Source organism: Balaenoptera musculus, chromosome 17 (genome assembly GCF_009873245.2).
Source record: "Balaenoptera musculus isolate JJ_BM4_2016_0621 chromosome 17, mBalMus1.pri.v3, whole genome shotgun sequence".
Lineage (NCBI taxonomy): Eukaryota > Metazoa > Chordata > Mammalia > Artiodactyla > Balaenopteridae > Balaenoptera > Balaenoptera musculus.
The window spans coordinates 71,405,456-71,416,169 of NC_045801.1; the positions used below are offsets into that span (position 1 = coordinate 71,405,456).

The following is a 10,714-nucleotide window of genomic DNA, read 5'->3' on the forward strand; positions in this document are numbered from 1 at the left end:
GTGAATGTTATTTTATATGGCAAAAGGGACTTTGCAGTTGTGATTAAATTAAGGATCTTGAGATGCGGAGAATATCCTGGATTTTCTGGGTGGGCTTGATGTAATTACAAGTCCTTATAAGAGGGACACAGGAGGAGTCAGTGGTAGAGGAGAAGGCCACGTGACTATGGAAGCAGAGATTGGAGTGATGTGCTTTGAAGATGAAGGAAGGGGCCACGTGGCTATGGAAGCAGACATTGGAGTGATGTGCTTTGAAGATGAAGGAAGGGGCCACAAGCCAAAGAATACAGGCTAGAAGCCGAAAAATGCAAGGAAGTGAATTCTCTTTTAAATTTTTTTTTAAATTAATTAATTAATTTATTTTTGTCTGTGTTAGGTCTTCGTTTCTGTGTGAGGGCTTTCTCTAGTTGTGGCAAGCGGGGGCCACTCTTCATCACAGTGCGCGGGCCTCTCACTATCGCGGCCTCTCTTGTTGTAGAGCACAGGCTCCAGATGTGCAGGCTCAGTAGTTGTGGCTCACGGGCCTAGTTGCTCCAAGGCATGTGGGACCTTCCCAGACCAGGGCTCGAACCTGTGTCCCCTGCATTAGCAGGCAGATTCTCAACCACTGCGCCACCAGGGAAGCCCCGAATTCTCTTTTAAGAACCTCCAAAATAATGCAGCTCTGCAAACACCCTGACTTTAGCACAGTAAAACTGATTTTGGACTTCTGGCCTCCAGAAATGTAAGAAAATAAATTTGCATTGTTTTAGGCCATTAAGTTTGTGGCAGTTTGTTATAACAGCGATAGGAAATTAAAATATTGATACTTGTATATCTGATTCTTGCTGAGTTACCTACCCCTATTAATATAGCATTGTTGCATCTATTTTGAAATCCTAACCTGCCTATTTTATTGTAATATAAACATTGTAATACATTGCAAAAATATGTGCTACTTCTCATGGATTTATTAACTAGTTCAATTTTTCTGGAAGAAGGTTTAGCCACATGTATCAAGATATTTTAAAACGTTCATACCCTTTGACCCAATAATGCTAGATATCTCAGGAAATAACCATAATTACATAGATTTTATACAAGAGTGGGCATTGTAAGAATATAACCAATATTAGAGGAGATATTAATAAAAGAGAAAAAACAAACAAAATAAATACCCTGCTTTCAGTAATGAATAAAAATAGTGTGGCAGAAGGTCGACAAGAAGTAGAAGACTTGAGTATATTATAGCTCAAATAGACAAATAGACATCAATAAAACACTCCACCCAACAACAGCAGAATATACATTCTTCTCAAGTACACATGGAATATTCTCCTGGATAGACCACATGTTAGTCCACAAAACAGGTATCAATAAATTAAGAATATTGAAATCATAGCAAGTAACTTCTCTAACCATAATGGAACCAAAATAGAAATCAATAACAAAGGGAAAACTGAAAAATTTACAAATCTGTAGTAATTAAACAACACACTCCTAAACAACCAGTGGGTCAAAGGAGAAACCATGAAAGGAATTAGAAAATACTTCGAGATGAATGAAAACTAAAACACAACGTACCAAAATGTACGGAATGCCTTGAAAGCAGTGTTCAGAGAGAAATTTATAGCTATAAATGCTTACATTAAGAAAAGCAGAAAGATCTAAAATCAATAATCTAACTTTCCACCATAAGGAACTGTTGTTCTAAGGAACTGCTGTTCTAGGAAGAAAAAAAAAACAGCAAACTAAACTCAAAGGTAGCAGAAGGAAGGAAATTATAAAGATTAGAGTGAAGATAAATAAAATAGAAAATAGAAAAACAGTAGAAACAATCAATGAAACTAAAAGTTTGTTCTTTGCAAGGATCAACGAAATTGACAAAAGTTTAGCTAGGCTAAGAAATAAGAGAGAGAAGACTCACATTACTGAAACCAGGAATGAAAGATGGAACATTAGTACATATCTTACAGAAATAAAAAGGATTATAAGTGAATACTGTGAACAACTGTATGCTAACAAATTAGATAATCTAGATGAATGGATAAATTCCTAGAAAGACACAAACTGAATCAGAACTGAATCAAGAAGAAACAGAAAATCTGAATAGGTCTAGATCAAGTAAAAAGATTTAATTAGTAGTCAAAAAACATCCCACAAAGAAAAAGCTCAGGCCCTGATGGTTTCATTGTTAAATTCTATCAAAAATCTAAAGAATTAATACCAACTCTTCACAAACTCTACTAAAAAATACAATTGGAGGGAACACTCCCCAATTCATTCTTTGAGGCCTATATTACCCTGACCTGAAAACCACACAGACATCACAAGAAAACTAATGACCAATATCCCATTATGAATAGAGATGCAAAAATCTTCACAAAACTACTAGCACACCAAATGTAGCAAAATATAAAAAGGATTATCCCCCGTGACTAAGTGGACCTTATCCAAGGAATGCAGGCTTGGTTAGAAAATCAATTAATTAGAAAATCAATTAATGTAAAATACCATTCAAAGTTTTGATTGTGTAGACTAAACATTCTAATTTCTAAATTGAGACTATTTTGGTGACATTAAGTGATCACAGAAATTTTATTAACTGGAAATGATCAAAAAAATTTTCCAGGAGCAGAGGAAAAATTTCGAATGGGCATATTGTAAAGTCACTGTGGGACACAGATATAAAGTTTCCTTCTGATTAACTTCCTTGAGCCCTGCTTATTCAAGGCATTGTTTACATGTATTAATTTTTTTTCTATTATAAATTTATTTCTATAATGTTGGCTTGCGGGATCTCAGTTCCCCAACCAAAGATTGAACCCAGGCCACAGCAGTGAAAGCCTGGAGTCCTAACCACTAGGCCACCAGGGAACTCCCACCCATTGTTTTATAACAGCTTTATAGAGAGATAATTTACATATAAGATAATTCACCTATTGAAAGTTTTCAGTATGTTAAGTATATTCACAGAGTTGTGCAACTGCCCCACTATCAATTTTTTGGCAGATGTTTCATACTGACTCTTTCCTTTTATCTGCATGATGTACACCAGGGTGTTCCAAACGTAGCATTTAACCTTTGGGCCAAATAATCACCTGTTGTCCCACGCATCATAGGATGCTGAGCAGCACCCCTGGCCTCTGTGCACAATGCCAGTAACACAACACTCACTCCCAGCTGTTACAACAAAAAAATCTTCAGACATTGCCAAGTGTCCCCAGGGTACAAAAACATCCCCGGTTGAGAAACTACTGATACAGATGATGCATTCTCCTCCAGCTGAACTCTGCCCCCAGCTCCTGTTTTTGTTTTTAATGGGCTGTTTAGACACAGTTCAGCACATGACACGGCCTACTTCACACATACTTTGGTGGCCAGTGTCCCCAGGTAGCCCCTCTGGGACAGGATGTAAAGCAGTCCCAGGCCAGCTCTTTCTCACAGGTGCAGCCCAGGTCTTGTCCTTGGGACGCAGCTGGCATCTTTTACCCTCACAGCCTCAGAATGGGAATGCCCAGCCACTCTCCTCTCTTCTTACCCTGAGAGCAGCTGCCCACAGGTCTCTGCCCTGTGTTTTCCAGTCAAGAATCAGATACGCGTCTACTAGGTCGCCCTAACCGCAGGGGCGCCAATCATACTAGCTCTCAGAGGACCTCACTGAACTTGCTTAAGGATAAAGTCATCTCCACTTTTGACCCTTTTATACCCTAGATGAGGATAAAGCATTCAGAAGTTAGGAGCCAGTTCTCAGACAATGACTTTCGTATTCTGACAGAGCAGTTTGTCTTACAATTCATTTTGGTATCTGATATCTGAGCACCTTAGGATCTAGTAAACTTCCACTTTATCCTTCTGTTCCACATTTAACAATGTTGCAAATGGTTAAATAATTTATAGTGTATTTCATCAGGTACAGTATTATGTAACCATTACGAATATTGCCCTTTGAAGAAATGCTCACAACATAACGGTGATTGAAGAAAAGGCTATAAAGTCTGTTTTTACCCTATAATTTTAACATTAATATTAAAAATATATATTTCTAGACAAAGAGTAGAAAGAATTATAATTAATTTTTATTTGTGACAATCTCTAGACGGCAGAATTCTTTTTTATAATTTTTTGTTTTCCTCAAATTTTCTACTATAAGCGTGTATTAGGTTTTTTTGTTTTTTGTTTTTTTAAATATTTATTTATTTATTTATTTACTTATTCTTGGCTGTGTTGGGTCTTAGTTTCTGTGCGAGGGCTTTCTCTAGTTGTGGCAAGTGGGGGCCACTCTTCATCGCGGTGCGCGGGCCTCTCACTATCGCGGCCTCTCTTGTTGCGGAGCACAGGCTCCAGACGCGCAGGCTCAGTAGTTGTGGCTCACGGACCCAGTTGCTCCGCGGCATGTGGGATCTTCCCAGACCAGGGCTCGAACCCGTGTCCCCTGCATTGGTAGGCAGATTCTCAACCACTGCGCCACCAGGGAAGCCCTAGCGTGTATTAGTTTTTAATAGAAAAAAATGTTCTATGAAAATAAAATGTGCAAAGTTAATTCACATTCACATTCTCTTCCTCTTTTAATTTAAATATTTTTACAACGCACTGCACAGACTTCCAGAAATTTTCATCTATTTCTTCTTTTTCAGAGAGCTTCTCATTGCCTCAGAAACAAAGTCCAAATTCCTTTGTGTGACATTCCAGGCCTGTCACCAGCCTCTGAGCCCTGAGTCCATCTGTTCCTTCTGTGCTCTGACATGTACTTGTGCGGTAGAGACCTTGCAAACTTTCCTTCCTAGACTCCCTCGGCAGCTGGTTTCTAGCGGCTTCTGCCAATGAGATACTAATGAAAAACAGGCAGATGGGGGTAGAGGAAGAGAGACTCCCTTGTTCTCCATCGTATCAGTATCCCTGCAGCAGCAGCAGTCGGCTGTGGAAGAGTGTCTTCAGTGGCACCATCACCCACCGGGCAAAGCCTCCTCTTCAGTCTCAGCACCAGCCCTCAGACCCCACTCCACAGCCCTGACACCTGCGAAGGGTCCGTTCCCTGTGATTCCAGCACTGCACGTGGCACCGCCTCGGCTCCCCAGTGGATCCAGCACCAGGCAGAGGACTCCTCCTCTGAGAGCCAGCCGAGGTGGCACGTCCCCATAGTTCTGGTCTGTGGTGACACCACCTAGTCTCTTTATTCCTCCAGTTTTAGGGGTGGTAGGTGCTTCCTGCAGTTACTAATTTCTGGATTTCTTTTCTATGTAAATTTTTTTCCTAGTTTTATTGAGATATGATTGACATACAGCACTGTAGAAGTTTAAGGTGTACAGCATAATGACTTGACTCACATATGTTGTGTAACAATTACCACAATAGGTTTAAACATCTCATATAGACACAAATGAAAAAAGGAAATATTTTTTTCCCTTGTGATGAGAACTCCTAGGAACTATTCTCTTAGCAACTTTCAAATATACCACACAGCAGTGTTAACCATAGTCATCATACTGTACGTTATGTTACTTCATTCTTTTTTTTACTCTCTCAGTTTTTCCAACCGTCGTGCAAGGAATAATCTGCATTAAGTTGCCTGTATTTGAAATGCCTAGAGTAATGTCCGTTTTCCTGACTGGTCCCTGACATCACTCATCACACCTGCTTAAATTCCACTGGCCAGAATTCAGTCATGTTTCACCCAACTCAAGAGGAGGTGTCCTGGGAGATGCGGTCTAACTGCTCCCACGTCCAAAGAGAACATGATCAGGGTGGTCCTGGTTCCAGTGGTCTTTCCCACATTGCCTAGTGAGGCACAGAGTAAGTTAACTATGATGCAAAACTAGACAGGACATTTTTAAAAAACCGAAAGAGGTATAATTGTCTAAAGAAAATCTAGGTATATATAACAAAAGACCTGAAATGAGCTTATTTTTGAATTAGACATTGAGTGTAGCTCTAAATTTCCTCAAAATGAAAGCCTATAAAGGGAGTTCCCTGGTGGCCTAGTGGTTAGGATTCTGGGCTTTCACTGCCGTGGCCCGGGTTCAATCCCTCGTCGGGGAACTGAGATCCCACAAGCCACGCAGCGTGGCCAAAAATATATATATACTGAAGAAAAGTTAAGGCCTATAAAGAAAGGTATGCGATTGAAGTTTTTAAAGTATATTCGACAGCCTAGATAAGGTTTGTCCTGAAATGAAACACAAGCGTCATTCATCACATTGATCATCATATAGTAAATATTAGAATACACAAGAGTCATAATTTGAAACTGTGATAATATGTTCACAAATCTTCTGCTCAGTTCTGTTCATAAGTATTTTCATTTTAAAAATATCAATTTTGGGGGCAATAAATTTGAATTCTTAGATTATTTTCTAATGTTCAAGGCATGTACTACCTGTGTCCATAGGAAAAATAAAATATTCAAAACTTGAATAAATGATATTATATTTACATATATTTTTTCAAGAATAATATTGGTCAATAGCAGGATTTGGAATTTTCAAACTGTTACTATTTCTATTAGCTTAAAAGTTTTTTTCAAATTCCGTGTCTGGGTAATGTGATCTATCTACAACAAAAAGCAATTTAATATACTGTTAATTTAGAGTCAGTTTCTAAAAGGAGAATGACAGATCCCCAACATTTGTGGCCCTAGAGTCTAGAAGAATTTCTGGCACATAGTAGGTGCTCAACTGTTTACTGAATGAGAGACAGTCGAATCCAAAAATGTTAAATCTGTGATTGCCAGTTGTCTCCAACTCTGCCCTGTTTTTAGATAAAAATTAGGTCATATCATATTAATACCTGAATCTTCCCTTCCCGCAAAAAGTCCTCCCTCCAACCAGGTATTTCAGAGAGGCCCAGGCAGGTGTTACACACACTCACAGATCAGGGGCAGCTGCCCTGACTGTGTCTCTATTGGCTCAACCAGACAATCGCTGCTTCAAGCACTCTGTCTGAGAGTCTGGTACCCAACCCCCAGGTGTGCTCTGGGCACATTCTCGTTGCCACGGTCCCAGCCTCTCATGGATAGCACAGCACGGCCAGCCCGCCTGGGGCCGGAGCCAGGAGGATGCCTCCTCTCTCATTTGTTACGTCCAGTTAGAGGGACCCCACCGCAGAGCCTTGGGGATTTAACTTTTAAATATTTAGTGAGAAATCTTGGAGTTCACCACCCTCAAAATGAACATTCTTTTAGATCTTTGTACTCTTAAGCAATTATTTCCTCAGAATAAGTCTCTGGGTTGAACTGCATGTCCTCTTTTTTTTTTCTTTTTTTCCCCAGGACATTTTTCAGGGCATTTTTTTCTCAGGAATGTGGATTGCCAAACGATCTGGAGAGGTTGTGCCAGTTTACCCTCCCACCAGAAACTTAGGTTGATTTCCTAATGCCTTTATCAGCAATCATTTACATCTTCCTTTTTAATCAATTCCAACTAGATATATTCAAAATAGTACTTCATTGTTTTATTTTTTTTGATTACACTTTACGCAAGCTTCTTAGAGATGCATGAATATCAAGTTTTACAGAAATGCATTTTGGAAACATTTGAATTATGAAAATTCCAATTTCACGTAGTACAAACTGAAGCAGATAGTATTTGAAGCACTATTTGAACTTGGTTAATTTGCATAACTGATTTCCAGAACTAACTCACAGGGCAAGGCTAAGTAAACACTCTCTGGAGTTGGTTTTTGGTTATTTACAATGCTGGATAGTGTACTAAAGGCCACCATTAAGTAAACTGACTGTGGGTGCCTGATTGCCTCGTTCCTTCTAAAAACTTCATATACAGACATTTATTCTTGTTTCCAGAATGAGGCCACCTATATAAATAATTTTCATGTAACAGGAATATTATGTATTAATATTTATCTATGAAACAAGACAAATTAGCTTTTTTTTTTCCTATTCTTAATCTGATGTTAAATAATAACTGTAGGACAGGACATGGCTTCCTTCATATAAAACTCCTTTCTCGGGACTTTCCTGGTGGCACAGTGGTTAAGAATCCACCTGCCAACGCAGGGGACACGGGTTCGAGCCCTGGTCCGGGAAGATCCCACATGCCACGGAGCAACTGAGCCCGTGCGCCACAACTACTGAGCCTGCGCTCTAGAGCCTGTGAGCCACAACTATTGAGCCTGAGTGCCACAACTACTGAAGCCTGTGTGCCTAGAGCCCATGCTCCGCAACAAGAGAAGCCACTGAAATGAGAAGCCTGCACACTTCAACGAAGAGTAGCCCCTGCTCTCTGCAACTAGAGAAAGCCCGCGTGCAGCAGCAAAGACCCAACGCAGCCAAAAATAAAATAAATATAAATTTATAAAAAATAATAAATAAATAAATAAATAAAACTCCTTTCTCAATTGTCATTCTGCTGTTGTCATCCTGCTGGCTGGGGCTGGGAGACCACTAGAAGAAGCAGCTTCTCATCGTGTTAATTAAACATACCATGGGCTATGTAGATGTAACTACTTATGTTCATTTTACTTTTCTACCTTATAGAAGCACTTTCACAACAAAGATTTTTACATTTCCCAATGGATATTATGTTAGCCATATAGATGCTGTCACTGAAAATATTACAGGAGAGAAAGCAAATTTTAGGTAGATGAAGTTTATACCTAAGATAGTATGTAACCCAATTCTTTCATTTTTTAGATAAGGAAAATAGCTTGAACAATTCTCTGTCACTTAAGTTTTGAAATAAGCTGTTTTAGCTTAGTGATTCCAAAGTAACGTTTCATGTGACCTTGTACAGTGCCTACACACAGAGGGCACTTTATAATTATTTGTAAAATGAATTACTGCTGCTGGAAGATGTTTAAATGATTTCTCTCAAAAAGTCTGCCAATGAACACTCTATTACATAAATCACAGCAAGATCCTTTTTGACCCACCTCCTAGAGAAATGGAAATAAAAACAAAAATAAACAAATGGGACCTAATGAAACTTAAAAGCTTTTGCAAAGCAAAGGAAACCATAAACAAGACGAAAAGACAACCCTCAGAATGGGAGAAAATATTTGCAAACAAAGCAACTGGCAAAGGATTAATCTTCAAAATATACAAGCAGCTCAGGCAGCTCAATATGAAAAAAACAAACATCCCAATCCAAAAATGGGCAGAAGACCTAAATAGACATTTCTCCAAAGAAGATATACAGATTGCCAACAAACACATGAAAAGATGCTCAACATCACTAAGTATTAGAGAACTGCAAATCAAAACTACAATGAGGTATCACCTCACACCGGTCAGAATGGCCATTATCAAAAAATCTAGAAACAATAAATGCTGGAAAGGGTGTGGTGAAAAGGGAACCCTCTTGCACTATTGGTGGGAATGTAAGTTCATACAGCCACTTTGGAGAACAGTATGGAGGTTCCTTAAAAAACTAAAAATAGAACTACCATATGACCCAGCAGTCCCACTACTGGGCATATACCCTGAGAAAACCATAATTCAAAAAGACACATGCACCCCAATGTTCATTGCAGCACTATTTACAATAGCCAGGACATGGAAGCAACCTAAATGTCCATTGACAGATGAATGGATAAAGAAGATGTGGCACATATATACAATGGAATATTACTCATCCATAAAAAGAAACAATATTGAGTTATTTGTATAGAGAGTGAAGTAAGAAAGAGAAAAATACCGTATGCTAACACATATATATGGAATCTAAAAAAAAAAAAAAATGGTACTGATGAACCTAGTGGCAGGGCAGGAATAAAGATGTAGACGTAGAGAATGGACTTGAGGACACGGAGGTGGGTGGGGGAAGCTGGGGTGAAGTGAGAGTAGCATTGACATATATACACTACCAAATGTAAAACAGATAGCTAGTGGGAAGAAGCAACATAGCACAGGGAGATCCACTTGGTGCTTTGTGACCACCTTGAGGGGTGGGATGGGGAGGGTGGGAGGGAGATGAAAGAAGGAGGGGATATGGGGATATATGTATACATATGGCTGATTCACTTTGTTATACAGCAGAAACTAACACAGTACTGTGAAGCAATTATACTCCAATAAAGATCTACAAAAAGAAAGTAATCAAGATTTTCTGTAGTCTACTCTACCACTTCTCCATCTATTTTTCTTTCTCTTTTCCTTTTTCTTCAATGGTCCTAACTGTAGGCACTGGAACTGCTTCACATTTTGGTCACAGATATGCCCTGCTACCACTGTACCTCTTGGCTATTAGGAGCCGTCTCTCACGGCCATCTGGGCTCCACGTTGGTTCCATTTTCACTGAGTTTAATGGTTATCAATCAAAATCAATCAATAAACATTCTTTTGTGCTTATCTTATAAGAGTTTTACCAGTGCAGACCTAGCCAAATTGGACTCCACACCCCATATAGCTCACTTCCAAAAAAGGATGCTATAGCCATGATACTTTAGCTATGTCCGTGACCTCTCACTGAACTTTTTTTTTTTTGGCCACTCTGAATGGCTTGCAGGATCTTAGTTCCCCGACCAGGGATCGAACCCACACCCCCTTCATTGGGAGCATGGAGTCTTAAACACTGGACTGCCAGGGAAGTCCCTCTCACTAAACTTTCTGCCCTATTTCAAAATAGCAGATGCTAATTACTAAGAACAAGTAGAAAAATGTGTTAAAAAAAATTGAAAGAGAAGAAAATATGCTATATATACTCTTTCTTCTACTAGAGAAGACTGGCTTCCCTTGTAGTTTTCATTAGTCAGAGCTCCAAGTAAGGCTTTGCACAGTCTA

At 39.2% G+C, this 10,714-nt stretch overlaps 1 long non-coding RNA gene across 1 annotated transcript in view; it reads left to right on the top strand.

Annotated features, from left to right (window-relative positions):
* The window catches only part of LOC118883836, a 33,952-nt gene extending 28,645 nt beyond the window's left edge, over window positions 1–5,307 (top strand). The window contains exon 4 of the long non-coding RNA XR_005017097.1: window positions 4,617–5,307. This is a non-coding gene — a long non-coding RNA (uncharacterized LOC118883836). The remainder of the gene's footprint in view (window positions 1–4,616) is intronic.
* Window positions 5,308–10,714: the final 5,407 nt, after the last annotated feature.